Below are 15,315 nucleotides of genomic sequence, written 5' to 3'. Positions count from 1 at the left end.
AGCCATAATCAGAGTGGTTTCATTTGCAAATCACTAAGGAGACTGAGAGGTCCAAGTATTTAAAATTTATCCAAATCACCCAGAGAAGTTCATCTTCACCTGTAGTGTACTTTTTATTTTATTTTTTTTTAAACCTATGAGTGAATTCTCAGCAAACCGTGCTAGGGTTTGGCTTCTGCAGTCAACTTCAATCTCTTCAGAGTGGCCAAACCAGTGAAAATGGTCAATAGCTATTGCATACAGTAAGGGGATCTAAAACTTGTCTCAAATTTTGTAGATCTATAACTCAGAGAGGGCATAACTGAAATCTACAGTCCTAGAAGTAAAAAGCAACTACACAGATTCTGTATCTAACACAGATTCAGAATTTAACTTTTGCTATTTATGACTTAATATTTTCTTGTTCAAGTAGGAAAGACTTACTGTACTGAACAATTCCATGTTGTCTCACTGTAAATATTTGCAATATAAGAGTCCATCTGAACTACCATTATTAATCCCCTTCACAGCCAGCAGGGAAATACAGATATTAGTAGGTGATTCAGATAAATGTCTAAAAAAGATGAACCTCACACTCTGTAATTGCCAGTTTCTTCCCAGTATTTATAAAAGTATCTTAGGGAAATCACTCAGATGTAGACATCCACATGATAGATGGCTCACTTTAGTTGAGAGAAGTAACTTTTCTTTTCAGAAGAAACCAGATCTGCTCTTTTCCCTGCCTACTGGGCAGACGAATAAGATGGCTATTTCTCCTCTACATGATAGGTTCTGGAGATATCAGAGAAGAACCTTTGGGTTGAGCATTCAGAGAAGATGGAAGAAAGAAACAAAGAGGTAGGACAGGAAAATTTAAATATTCCATTATATGCTGGGGTCCTTTCTTCTGCCTGTCTGACTTTTTGCTGAGCAACATGGAGTCCTGCTGCTCTGGAAAGCAAACAGAGGTGAAACCCAGACAGAGGATAAAGTTGTGCAGTGTTGTAATAGTGCGAACAGAGGTGATTGGACACATCCAAAAGGAAGTACGACACTTCAGCATTAAATTTTAAATGTAACTTTTGTTTTGCAACATATATTGAAAATTTTAATTTTTTTAATCTTTATTTTGTATAGCCACAAGTATCAGAACTTTGAGGTTTCACAAAAAATGGAAAACCTTCTGTTCAGCTCCACTTGTCTTGTGCAAGGTGACTTCATTATGATTTCAGATACGTCACAGCTAAGGAATAACTCCTTACTAGTGTAGATGAACATGTGTAGGAAGAGAATGTTATTGGTGTACTCCTACTGCAAGCAAAACACTTTGAACATACTAGCTTCAGCTGTAGTTGCCTTTTAAATTGCTTTTGTCACCTAGAAGGTCAATGTAGAAGGAGATTTTACAGAAAAGAGTGAAAAAGGGGGCAATAAAACGATACTGAAAGCAAAGAAGAAGAAGAAATATATCCAGGTGGTTTTGTATTCAAGGTGAAGCATTGTGAACAATTGCAGTTGAGCAAAATAGACAATTAGTGGGATTAGGGAATATAAGAGAACAGACTGTTAGCTCCAACCATGAAGTGATGGAATGGAAAGACAATTCAATAAGATGATAAGAATGAAAAGCTGAAACTCTTTAATGCAATACTTTAATGAGGCATTGCAATAGATAATGTTGGAGCTCTACAAAAATCAACTGCCTCCTACCTCCCACTTTTAATACCCAAGTCTAAAATTCAAATCCTCAAGGCAGCTGCACTGTTACCAACCAAACGTGGAAGCGTCTAGAGCCTACAGGTTCCTAGTCTGAGGTTTTGCTGTGAAAACCCAAGGAGCTATTTGAACAGAGATTTGAGAAGGGCATCCTCAGAACCTCATAAGCCAGGGATTTCTTGATCCCCAGAAAACTCACAAAGTGTTTCCTGCAGGTCTCCCTTGATGGTCATAATCTGGTGATCATTCTCAGCACATGGTTAAGCCTCAGCTAATGTGACCTTAGAGCGGCTTTAGCTGCTCAAGTTCTTCTTTGTAGGAAATACCTGAATGTGGATTGGATCTGGAAAGTGAATTCTCATTTCCCCTTCCCTAATTCACTGACAAACTAAACTGTGACCCAGAGAGCCATCCCTCTTCTCATCTGTTTTATCTCCTCTGTCTTCTCTCCTCCTTCCAATGAACAAATGACTTTAATTACTTTCCTTTCCAAAGTGCCCCTGTCAGCCTCGTCCTGAGGGCATCTTATGTGATGTGGGAAAGGCAAAGGCAAGTCCTATCAGAGAGGTGCAATGGTGGGAAGGTGGGATGGGTAAGAAGCTTCAAAGCTTCTAGGAACTGAGTGCTTTTCCTGAGTAGTTTAATGGAGTACTGAGTAGCCTGGCCTTGACTGTTTTTGTTTTTAAAGGACTGTGTTTATTTGGGTAATAGATATGTTTGGCCTTCCAAGGACAAACACACCATTGGAGATGGTGAATAGTCTGTGTGCACATGGCCTTTTCTAATGGACTGTGGTGGAGTGATCTGGCAGTTTTGCCACTTTGAGGGCTCTTTGCTCTCTAGGTCACTGGCCCAAAGAGTATTTTTGATGTCAACATAGAACAAAGTTTCCTGTGAACAGCTGCCTGTTTACTGCAAACTCACCTATGGCTGAAGCCTATTTAGAAGTAGAAGAAACTCCAGTACAGCAGGACAGTGAACTCTCTGGAGCAAAAATCTATAACAAGCCTTCTCCCAGGCAGAAACAATGAGTTTGTCCACATAAAATTCTCTTTCTGCCAGGCTCCTAGGCACCCTGACTGCTGGATCCCCAAGGAGAAGACTATTTAGACTTTATTAAGCAAACAAACACTATCTTCCTCACAAATATCTGCAACATCTGGCATGGTTTCTCACACAACTCTGCACTGTTAACCAATTTGTGTTTCACTAGTGCACACACTGAATATAAAAAAATCAAGAAATAAATGACCTGCCTTTTCTCTTAAGAGTGTCTCCTGTTGGTTAAGCTTTCCACTTTCAGGCTTCACTGTTTTCTGTTTGAGGAAGCAGCTAAGCAAGTGCAGCTCTTTCAGTGCCTCACAGCAGTACATTTTATGTAATTTTCACATGATTTTGCTGTCTCTTCTCTTTACTCTCAATAAGCTTTTTTTAAGTATGTTTTTTAAAGTGGACATCAAAGATAGATAGGGTACTCCGGCAAAATCCTTTTCATACTCCATTGCTCATGCAATAAATTTTCTTATTTTTTTGCTAATCTGTGAACTCCTCTTTCTTATTATGATACAATTTCAAACTCTTCCTGTCAAATACTGAATTGGATTCTGTTGTCTATAGTTCAGAAATTTTCGTTCTCTTCATAGCAGCAGAAATTTTATCCGTAAGAACCAGCCAAAGTATTTATAGCAAATAATTAATTACATTAGTTTCATTCTATCTCTATTTGTTGTGCCTTTGTTTACAGCTTTGGAACTGTTTGTTGCATATATTATTCATGAATATTTCAATCCATTTGCTGTGCACAGGCTACTTGTGCCAACTGTGTCTCTGGCTGTTCAGTTCTCTTGTTCAATCTACTTGGCATTTTTAAATGAAAAATAGACCTTGTCGTGGGACTGTGTACTGAATCAGACAAGACTTTTGCTCTGATCTGCTCTAATCAGTTTTTATTTGTGCATACTTATACCCCAGAAAAAGGAAAAAAAATTCAGAAGTAAAACTTGTGATATTGGGTTGTTCTAAGGAATCTAGAACAGTTAAAGAAAAAATGTTGATACACCCCAAATTTTCAATGTCCAAATGGAACGTTTCTTTCTGTTCTTTGCAACAGTTTTTCACTTCAAAGCTTAAGTAAATGAAAATTATTTTTTAAAGGAAATAAATAATTATGGAAATTTTGAAGATTTTTGGGTTTTGTCATATTTTAGGGCAGGCATAGACCACACAACTCCAGCTCCATTCCAGAGACATGACTGGTTTTTGGAGTCTTGTTGCTTTGTTTGTATGGCCAAAACTATCACATGCAATAGATGAGAAACAAACTTCAGCATTAGCTTTTATGTGATATCCTTGATATCCTATGGACATAAAAAAATATTCCTGAGAACTTTCATGGAAAAAGTGAAAAGTAATAAGATTTAGTAATTTTCAATCTTTTTCTGAAAGTGGAAATAAATAAATTGAATGAATACTTACTTTTTTAAAGCATTTTCCAGTTCAAGTGTCTTTGTTTATATCAGGGAAAATCTTCAAGTCACTGCCAGAGGTGTAAGCTTTTTTTTATAGGTAAAATGCTGTTTTCATAGTATCATGATCAACACCTGGGCCTGTCTCCTGCTGTCTGGCCTTGGGCAGATAACCTAAGCTGTGTAGCTCACACTCTTTGTGTCTTTGTATAGACAGTGGGTTAAAAAATTTTGTCTTCTACTCTTTTTCTCTTTTGTTTTTTTACTCTACTCCCTTCTATGAGAAGGAAAGCTCAGATTTATCTTACCTATCTTTCAGCAATTCAGGTGCCTGCACTATTTATGTATAGCCAAGGCAGAGAATCACTTCCAGAGGGCAAGTGGCTGACAAATGTCTGAAGCATCCTACATAGTGTCCCATTGTTTATAGGAGAAGCATCAATTGATTGTGGTCCTAAATTAGATTTCTCAGGTAAATGTCTCAAGTTAGGTCTGCTGAATCCAGGCTGCACTGTCTTTCATTAATAAACACTACTTATCACAGAGGATCCTGATACAGGGGCTGCAAGTAAGATATGAATACTGACAAAAAAGTAATAATGCTTGTATCCAGCAAATGACAAAGCTGGTGACCAAAGCTGTTAGATGTTTTTCCCTTTTTTAATAGCACCTGAACAAAGACAACAGTACAGGTTCTTTTACTATCGGGACCTAATCTTTAAAGTACATCAAAGTTACTTAAGTAAAGCCTAAAATGTGAATTTGACTGGAATCAAAGTCAAATAGACTCAGCCAAAAGGTTATTGTCCACTTGTGTTTCTAAAATGCCCTGTTCTTAGAACCGGAAAGGAAAATTATCGGGTGTCACCCCAGGTGACAACAGTTTGTCAACTCTTTCCTGCCTTTTTTAGGACCCTCAATCTTATCTTTTACAAATGAAGCTTCCAAAGTTCAAAGAACTGCTCTCCAAAATTCTGTGAAGTCAGGTCACCTTATCAGCACTCTCCTGTTTGAACCACTCTTACAGGGTTTACTGTAAAGGCTGAACATGCAGGTTCAGAGCACTTGATTTATTTCTCTGTCCCTGCCTGCCCTGGGCTTACAGGACTGTACAATAAAAGAGGATGATGCCAGAGCTCTTTTCCAGCAAATGAGAGTGTCCCTGTTAGGAAAATATTCTCTTGCAAATATTTACTCCACTTTTGGCCGAAAACTAAAAACAAAGGTTCCAACTGTGCAGGCTGAACTGGCCAGAGGACACCCTGAGTTATCAGTATGTGTGTATTTCTGGGAGACAGGACATTGCAATGATTTACCTCTGATTTCTGGCAAAGTGGGCATATTTTTACTCCAAATTTGGGCTTGAAAACTCAGTTTCTCTCCTTGTCATAAGAAATAGGTGATTTTCCTTTCTGTTTACTTGAGGTCAGGGCAGTTTCTTCCCGCACTACAGAAAACAAGCACAGCTCCAGTCCCATCTCAGACTGTCTCCCAGTGGTGGATGACAAATCATGCTGGATCGTCAGCTGTGGCAGAGGCCTCCCCATCCCACAGGCATTTACATCTATGAGGTTACAAGTCCCACAGCTATATGTGAACATACATAAGAACATAAGAAAAACACATATATACGTAAGAAATCTTAGCAAAGCAAAGGATGTTTGAGTTCATGTTTAAGTTTGGCCCAGTATCAAAGAGTTTAAGAAAATGCGAATGAAGGAAATCCATAACCAAACCTAAGCCCCAGGCTCCTTAAATCTTTGAGCTGAAGTTCTCAACCTTCACATAAGGACTTGGATGTTTCCTATCTAAAATCAAATTGCTACCATCAAATCCCTCCCATCCCACCTGTCTAGACAAGTCCCACAGAGCAGAAATGCATTCTCATCCCACATAAAATTACTGTCCTGTTCTTTTCCATACACACACCAATTTGCACCTAAATTCTCTGCCGTAACAGCCAGGTCATTTCCCCTTGCTATTTCCAATGTCTGTGTGTCAATACATGGAGGCACTCATGATGCAGGTGGGTAGAAGAAAGAAAACAGTGCGACTGAAATGGAGTTCCCCTCAGCGGGATCCAGTCTCCACCTTTATCATAAACTGATCTGCTGGTCATGACTAAGTATCATTGTCTGGGTCTTAGAGTCCAACAAATAAGGAATAAAAATAATCTACTTATTCCTTGTCCAACATTTCTGTTCATGTTTTAAGTTTTGAGGGTTGAAGACTGCTTTGATGAAATGGCATTTGGATGGGAGAACCCAAAATCTAAGTATTTCAGTGACAGAAACGTGACCTGTCAGAGCTGTTTGGGTGTTTGCTCAATCCTTCTTAATTATTTTCTTCTGAGGCAATGCAAGAATAAGAGGATGCAATTTTCTGGCATTTGAATAAGGGTCTGCTGTCCTTAAAAAATGATGGCTTTATGCGCAAATTGACATAATTTCAGTGCCCACTTATCTGTTTTTCTCTCAAACTAGGTATTGAATTAGTGTTTCTGTGTATTAAGAGAATGCTGTTTACTGGAAGCCTAAGGTACTGTTTTCCAGAAAGAAACCACTTTTAAACAAAAATGATATATGAGAAAGAACTTGACCTCTGCACAAATATCCTTGTCTCCATCTAGCTTCAATAAAGCTGGTGGAAAGCTTCTAAGGAGAGCTGAGTTGGATGTTCTTGTGTGTAAACCAAGATATATGGCCTCATAACTTTTTCTCAGCATGTCTTATTTATTCAGTGAATTCCATTGTCTCTTTCCACAGGGACCCTTGCAATCTCCTCTGTCAATAATGCCAGTCATCAAATCCCAATGGCCAAATTGCCACAACCATAATTGTCACCTCCTTTTTCCTTTGCTGTGCTTCCTCACCTGCCAGCATCAATATATTTAAGACATAGCCTATAAAAACAACCAGGTAGCATGCAGAGAATAACCAAGTACTCCTTCTGCTTCTCTTGTTTTCACTTCCGTTCTCTCTTTTTTATCTGACTTCTTTGTTACATTAAATCCCAGTGATGAATTATAGAATAGTTTGGATTGGAAGGAGACTCAAAGATTGTCTCATTCCAACCCCCCTCACTTCAAAGGGATAGTTTTCATTAGATCAGGTTGCTCAAAGCCCCATCCAATCTGGCCTCGAACACTTCTGGAGATTGTGCATCCATAACTTCTCTGGGGAAACTGTGCTGATGTCCCACAACCCCAACAGTGAAGAATTTCTTCCTTGTATCTAACCCTACCCTCTCTAAGTTTAAAGCCATTACCCCTTGTTCTATCATTACATACCTTTCTATAACAAGTCCCTCTCCAGGTCTCTTATAAGACCCCTTTAGGTACTGGAAGGCTGCTCTCAGGTGTCCCTGGAGCATTCTCCTCTCCAGGCTGAAAAGCCCCAACCCTCTCAACACTCTCCTGTCTGTATAGGAGAGGTGCTCCTGCCCTGTGACCATCTTTGTGACCCTCCTCTTGACTCGCTCCAGCAGGTCCAACATCCTTCTTATGCTGGCGATTCCAGAGATGGAGGTAGTACTTCAGATGAGTTCTCATGAGACCTCTCTCGACCTGCTAGCCACACTTCTTTTGATGCAGCCCAGGACATTGTTGTCTTTCAGGGCTGCAACTTCACATTGTCAGATGACATTGAACTTCTTGGCAATCAGCACCCCCAATTCCCTCTGCTCAGGGCTGCTCTTGACCCATTGTCTATCCAGCCAGTACTAGAAGCTAGGTGTAATTTAACTGAAGCAGAATCCAGCACAGGCTGTCAGTCCTTCAGGCAAGGAATTGCTTTTTTTGTTGAAGTGCCCAGCATATTCTGAAGGAAGAGTTTAGAATAATGACTATTGATGTTGTTACCACACAGGAGAAGATAAATTGTTATCTGTGTCTTGCAGTTATTTTTTTCCACACTGCAAACAAGAGCAAGGAATGTGTATGTATGTTGTGTGGCACAATAACTGCACAATCAATTACTCGTGCCTTGCATTTCAAATGATAGGCAATTGTTGCACACCCACTCCTTTGTGTCTGATTGCTTAATTCATTTACTTAACTCATTTAGGCAGAAGAGTCCTTAGTGGTTCCAGCTGTCTGGCTGTCTAGGCTAGAGCTGTGGGCAGTCAATTAGCTCCACCAGTCCGAAAAGCAGAAATGCATGCATGCAGCCTTCCAACCCTACTTACAAGGGTAGTGCAAGCCACTTGTTATAGAATACAACTCCCAACAAGACCATTCTGATCTCTTTCCAAAACCATACTTCCTTCTAGGAGTCTGAGGGTTGTTTCTCGATAATCTGTAATAAATTGCATTGAGTTGTTTCTCAATAATCTGTAATAAATTTCTCAATAATCTGTACACTGTCTCTGTTTTCCCAAAGCCCTGAAGGGCTGCAGCCTGGGGAAGGGCCCATGCCAGGGCAGTGAGACCCTTAGCCAAGGTTAATCCACTGCAGAAGGAAAGTGGTGGAAATTCTGGAGAGCAGGTTTATATCTAATACCAATTTTAGTCTTTATGTCACAACAGGCTGAGTCAGCTGCAAGGCAGTGTCATACTGGGTCCTGGCACTGCTCTTGCTGACAAGGAAACCCTGGTGGAATCTCTTCCAAGTTTTCTTTGCTGCAGTCTGTCTGAACATATGACAGCTTGGGGAGTGGGTGCTAAATTTATCCCAACCCATCATGATCACATTACTGAAACGCTTCCTTTAAGCACCTCGACTGACTTGATTTGGAGCTTGGCGATCCCAGCGTACAGTAGGAGAAGACAGTTCAGGGAATTTAAGTACCTACGGAGGGCAAGTCATCATAGGTGTGAGCTATCTTGCCCTTTGGAAATGCCTATCTGTCTCCACTGATTATAAGAGGACCTATAGTCTAAGTAGGCTTGAATCTGGGCTACCTCTTGAGAACAGGAATGGAAAGCCATTTGGGACATACTTCCAACAAAGGGCACTCTATGTACATCTCTTTATAGCCTTGACTGATTCATAGCAACTTAGCCCCAGCAGATACAGGACTGTACGAAGACTGAAATTGCCGCAGCAGAGGTGGATGGTAAAGTGCCGCAACCTTCCCAAAAGGCGTCTCCAGGAGGAAGCTGCTCGGTGCAGCCACCACACCTGCACACACACACACACACACACACACACACACCAGACAGCTGGCAAAACAGTCCGACAATGAAGGAGCAGGAAGGGTCTTCGCATGGGGTTCTACGGGAGAGATTTAATGCAACCACACTCGTGCAAGGTTCCAGAGAAACTAGCCTATGAACAATGGGGGGCCCAGGGTTACACAGCGGAGTGGAGAAAGCATCAGAGACCAATGATCTGAGGGCAAGGGGCAATATAAAGGTGGGGCCAGGGTAAGGGAACCACTAGGGAAACTCTGAGGGTGTATAAGGTAACAAGGGGTGTAGTGGCCAATGGAACCAACCAGGGAAGCAGAAGTGGAGTATATTAACATAACAGAACAGAGCATTCTGGGGGAAGCTTTTTCAGTCACCCTAAGCTGGAAAGAAACCTAGGACTTGTCCCACCATAGGACTCCCTTTGTTCCTTGTCTAGCAGGCCCACCAGCCCCCACATGAAATATTCAAGAAAAAAAAGGATTTGAAAGTGTCAGCATTTCCACAGAGTTTCTGGCTGGCTGATGGGAAGGAGTTCTACAATATCAACTCTGTATTGCAGACATTCATTGCATGAAACTTTACAATTTCAGCAAGAGATTTGGCATAACAGTGTCACTCACAGCCCTCAGACATTGTGACAAGGTAATACCTCCCACTTTTAAGAGAAACGCCTCAGATCCCTTGTGATACTTATTGGAGATTAATGCTTCAGAACGTCTGTAGAAGTGGGAGACGAATATCCCATGGCAATGCTTTACTTGATCAGACCAATCTCTTTAAGTGCGTGTATTTGATAATCTTTTTTGATTTGAGTTGGTTGCTAACGGCCCATGGCTGTGTGGAGAACACCTTACAATTATCCAGCACCTTTCATCTGGAAGCCTTAGGGCTTTGCACATATTAATAGTTATATTAATAATTAATTGTGTTAATAGTAATGCCTCTTCCTTTATCAATGTGGGAATTGAGATTCAGAAAGGCTACTGAGTTTTTAAGCAAGGATATCTAAAGTTGGGGACTGTTTAGATGAAGGGAATCAGTGTTGCTGTAATTACTGCATAATTGCATTGCTGGAGACACCCAGTGAAGACAGACAGCTCCAGGACTAAACAAAGGAGTTGTTTTACTGGACTACTACAACGAATGTCAAAAAACCACAGGTTTCTGCCTACTCTTCCCTTCTGACTATGTGCCTAAATAGTCAGAGGTTGAGATCATTCACATGCTCCAGTGAAGCTGATAAGACAGAGCAAATTCCACAGTCATAAACCTAACTTAGGGCTAAGCAGGACTGTATTTAAGTGGCTGCTAATGATAGTAAAGCACCGATTACTGACACACAATTATCTTTGGATCAGTGAGGATCCCCTGCAGTGGTGACTTCTGTCTGCCTCCCTGCAAATCTGCTAGGAGTTCCAGCACAGGGACCTGAGGAAGAGGGGAATGGTGGACTTTCAGTTTATTGTTCCAAGGATAAAAGCCCTTAGGCACCTGTGAGGAAAGCTTAGCAACAAAGCATTAAGCATGCATCTAAGCATCCTTTGAATAGGCAGTCATGAATGGAAGTGTAATTTGAGGGTGAGGGGGAGAGAGTGAGGTTCCAAGTACAAACCACAGCCAAAGGCATTGCGGAAAAACCCTCAAATAAGCAAGCCAGGCTGGTCCCTTCAGCAGAGCCAAGAGGGTGTTGGTGAGAAAGTCCTGGTCATATTACTTGATCTAATAGCACCTAGAGAATGTGAAGTGTTCCTGAAGTGCTGTGTATTTATTTTTATTCCTACCCACTCATTATTGTATCTGACACCAGTTCAAACAGACATTGTGGCATGTCTTTATGCTGTCTGTCCCTTTAAGAATTTCTGTGTGCATCCCCCATAATCTTCCCCTTCCCAAGCAGTCCTGTGGTGTGTGTGGCTAAGCAGCACATGATTGTAATAGGTTAAAGAGAGTAATTAACAGAGACCACATCAGAGCTCTTGCAAAACATACAATGTGTTTATTCAGCATCATGTCGGCTAATTCCTAATGAAAGGGCACTGCACAGCAGAGTGCAGGACCCCAGTGGTCAGAAATAGTTCCACTTAAATGTTATTTACCTATAAAGAGTTCAGTTCTAATTAGGGGCGTGGGAGCCAGCAAGGGTGAAATCAAATCCTTGTCCCAACCATATCCTCCATGCTGGTGCCTAAAAAAGTCTTTTAATAACACACGAATGCTCAGTTGCATTTGATTTGTATGCTTTTCCGCTCCTCTAAACTTCCTGCTTTTGGCTGGGACTGGAAGTAGGACAGAATGAAAGATCATTATAAGATTTGGCTCTGTGGTATTTGTAGAAACCTCATGCACGCACACAAAATTAAAAATTGCCTGATCTCACAGAATGCTGTAGAGCACTGAGAGATAAACAAACTTTGGTTCCTTGTGCTAGGCTGGAGAGTGTAGAAGCTAAAACCTCCTTTGTTTTGCATGATATATTTGAAGTCTATTTATCGTACTTACAAGGATGCTGCATCCTATGGAATCTCACCACTACAATTTTTTTTCATAAATATTTATTCCCCCAGCATCCCAGTAAATGAGAGGAATGTTATTATCCTCTATCAGAAACAGGGAACAGAGATTCATAAAAATGTTAAAATACTTATGAGATGCAGACAACCTTAAAGGCACCCTGATGGGCTTGAAAATTAGGTTTAGCTAGTTAAAGGCTTTGACTCCCAAGAGCAGCATATTTACATGGGGACAAGTAAATGGTTGTAGTATCTGACTACTCCCTTGCTCCTCTGCTGGACACGTACACTCCCACCACTGAAATGGACAACTCTGGGGCACACATCCCAGCTCAGGTTAATATGCTTCTGCTCCAGAGACAGTCACCCTTTGAGGAAGTACCTGGGCATGGCAGATCTCTCAGGTTATTCTGTAAGAGATGGAGAGTTGGAGAAGGGTCACATTCCTACAGGGAACCAGGGTGGAAAGGAATGGGTAAGGATGCCTTCACTCCACGACTGGCATCAGTCAGTTTGGTACTGCCTGCCTGTATCCTGTTGCTGGCTGCACTGAGCCCTCTATTTATGAGACAGACCTTCAGGGTCTAAGCATGTGACTTCTCTGGTGAATGAGCTAACAAAATGGATCCCACCTGTTACTACAGGATTTATCCATAGAGATGAATCCTGAGAGTAGGGCAGGGTGATGAGAATCGTTTGCAAACTGCTTATAATCCCCAGGGTGAGAATCCTTGGGCCAGACAAAAGTGGAGGGCTCTTCCAAGCTGTCAGGAAATTTGGCAAGATGATGACAGGAATAATGAAAAAATGTACGAATTTGTGCTTGTGCTTCAGACTTATGCCTTTGAGCATGTTCATCAAAAGGTTCATGAACTAGGGTTTGAAGAATATTTTTCTGTCCCATAATCTGATAATTTCCCTTTCACTGTGTTTTGTTTTTGGTGCTAGAGACAGGAAAGTGTGAAACCTGTCAGTTCTCCTTCCCAGGTTTCTGCATGAACTTTCTCTTCAGTTAGTTATGAACCAGGCTGGTTCACTCCCAGGTTTCACTTTGAGTCTGAAGTTCGAACAATCCCAGAATCTCAGCCACACATCTCAGTCATATGCAAATGAAGGTGTAAACTGGTGTGAGTTGGCCTGTATTTTGTGAATGCAGTCATGTTCATGAGTGTCTGAGAGTCTGTGCATGCATCTGTCATGCCTATCCCTAGCACTCTCTATACGCTGAGGAGTCCAGTATCTTCTAATTTCCCTCAGTCCCTAATGACCACTGCGTCAGTTTAAACCCAGCCCAAATTGGCTACATGAAACCAAGTTGTAAACTGCAATGGGACTGCCTAACCTTGTAGGGATCTGTTTGGTTAACCAGAGTTCCCAAACTCCCACTTGGAACCCTTACACGTGCCCAGGAGGGTCTTTCTGAAGAGAGATGAATGACAAGCCCCCCCATCCAGACCTCTGTGGTGATACAGAATTAGGTATCAACCACCTAAATTCTCCCTACAGTCTTAAAAAATGCCATCAAGGGAGATGAGACGTTGGTTTGAGACTTAGAGCCACCTCTGTAATCTCATAAATCAGGTAGAGAGAGATGGGATGTGGCCTGATCTCCCTCTTCCTGTGTTTCTTTTGCAAGGTTGCATGCAGAGCAGCCCAACCTCAAGGAACTCCTGAAAGATGATATTGCACACACAAAAGCACATTAAAAAAAGTGGCAATGTCCAATTTTAGCCTTTTGCTCTCTGTCAATCTAAACACTTCAAATGTTTCTCAGTTTTCTCAGGTAGCAACCTGACGTGTTCTTTTACCCTTGCCTCCAAGAAGTCACCCCTGGAGCAGAGTCCCAGACCATGAGGAAGTGCATCCATCTTCCCACACTTGCTAGTTAGCAGTGAAGTTTGTTTTCTTTGGTTTCAGCAATGAAACAAATGCAGCAACTTCGGCTGCAAATGCTCTGACCAGGAGGGGCATAGGCAACCTGAGGATGAGTGTCTGACAGACCCACACCACAATTTTCTGAGCAGCACCAACCCCCTTAAACTTGCCTTTTTTTATAATTCCAAAATAGTTTGCATCTGATTACCAACTAGTTTGTGTTGTTTTGGCATGTTTTTAAATTTTGTTATTTGTTTGAAGATCCCATTTACTCTTAGAGTGTAGGCAGACAAATGGACATCTCTCAGCAATGTATGACTAAGAAGCATTTCAAGAACTTGCAAATTGTAAGCCAGAGAGACAGAGGTTTGAGTTACATATAGAAAACCTCTGCCAAATTTCTCTTATGTGAAAAACATATATTTACCCAGGACAAGAGAAATGTGTAGTTAGTCTGATAAAGCCATGGATGTGTCTCTGTGGATTCCAGTGGGATTTTGAGTGTGTATCTCCAGACTCTTATGATCCTGCACTTAAGACATTAATTTTAATTAAACTATAAATTATAGATATTTAAAATTGTCACATCTAAGTGACAAGCACTTCTTACACAGATTTTATGGTACTGAGAGTTGTCAAATGCTGCAGCAATATTGACATTGTTCCTATTTGTTAACCATCATCTGAAAATTACTGTCTGTGACTTCTTGTTATGCCATAGGAAGAGACTATGTTGCAGGAGGATGCAACAATGAAGTTGAATAATTTTTCTCCCAGGTGTTTGTGTTCCCATGGCTAGTAGTGCTAAGCTCATCTGGTCATTTGTTTTTTCCTTCAAAAATCAGTTACTCCAACTACTTTTTTCCCCCCATACCCTGTCATCAACAATAAAAGGAAAAAAAAGAGCATCATAAAAAATTCCTATTTTGATTTTCTTCTCAGGTAAGGCTTTACTTCATCTCCCTTTGCTCCCCTCTAGCTTTCAGGTGCATCTCAGCACAGAATCATTGTGAAAGGCACCCCATTTCTCCTGATGTTAGAGCCATAAAGCCAGCCAAAATGCCATTCTTTAAAGCCAAATGGAAAGAAAATTACTTTGAAGCACAGGAAGACATGAACATTCAGCGTTTCCTTCTAACCCGTGGCTTTCAGTGAGGCACTCCCAATGACTTCTAAGGTATTATCTTTTGCTTTTTTAGCTTCTCATTGATTTTTTTATTTTTCCATCCCATTTGTAACATGAAAACTAAGTCCTGTCATGGACTTTCTATAAAACTTATAGGAGAAGAGTAGATTATGATAAAGCTTCTTACTGTTTTCTTCCTGAGAGCTTTCACTTCTCCAAACAAGGGGGCAATGATTTAGCCAGCAGTGAGCAGCAAGTCATTCAAGGACAATTAGTCTCTTTGGCTAATCAGAATCTTTCTGTCTAACCCTTCTTTTGTACATGCTTTTTGTTCTCCTGGTAGAGATGGTCTGCCTGAGAAGTATGAGACTGAGTGCCCTGTGACACCTTTGCACTGCCAGGGCCTTTGGGTTGGTGTTTCTTTAACTAGTCCCCACAGATGTTAAACACAACATTTTCAACATTAAGCTCCTTAAACATGATTTTGAAAAAAACCAGCTGTAAGCTTATAGC

At 41.0% G+C, this 15,315-nt stretch overlaps 1 long non-coding RNA gene across 2 annotated transcripts in view; it reads left to right on the top strand.

Moving 5' to 3' along the window:
- LOC121668562 overlaps positions 1 to 14,856 on the top strand; it is a 52,620-nt gene extending 37,764 nt beyond the window's left edge. For both annotated transcript variants that reach the window (XR_006017451.1, XR_006017452.1), the window contains exons 4-5: positions 769 to 837; positions 14,656 to 14,856. This is a non-coding gene — a long non-coding RNA (uncharacterized LOC121668562). The remainder of the gene's footprint in view (positions 1 to 768; positions 838 to 14,655) is intronic.
- Positions 14,857 to 15,315: the final 459 nt, after the last annotated feature.

This window comes from Corvus kubaryi, unplaced genomic scaffold (genome assembly GCF_017639235.1).
Source record: "Corvus kubaryi isolate FWS band 111438036 unplaced genomic scaffold, C.kubaryi_AGA036_p1.0 37385, whole genome shotgun sequence".
Lineage (NCBI taxonomy): Eukaryota > Metazoa > Chordata > Aves > Passeriformes > Corvidae > Corvus > Corvus kubaryi.
Note: the sequence above shows the minus strand (reverse complement) of the source record. Positions and strands in the feature narration are given on the sequence as shown.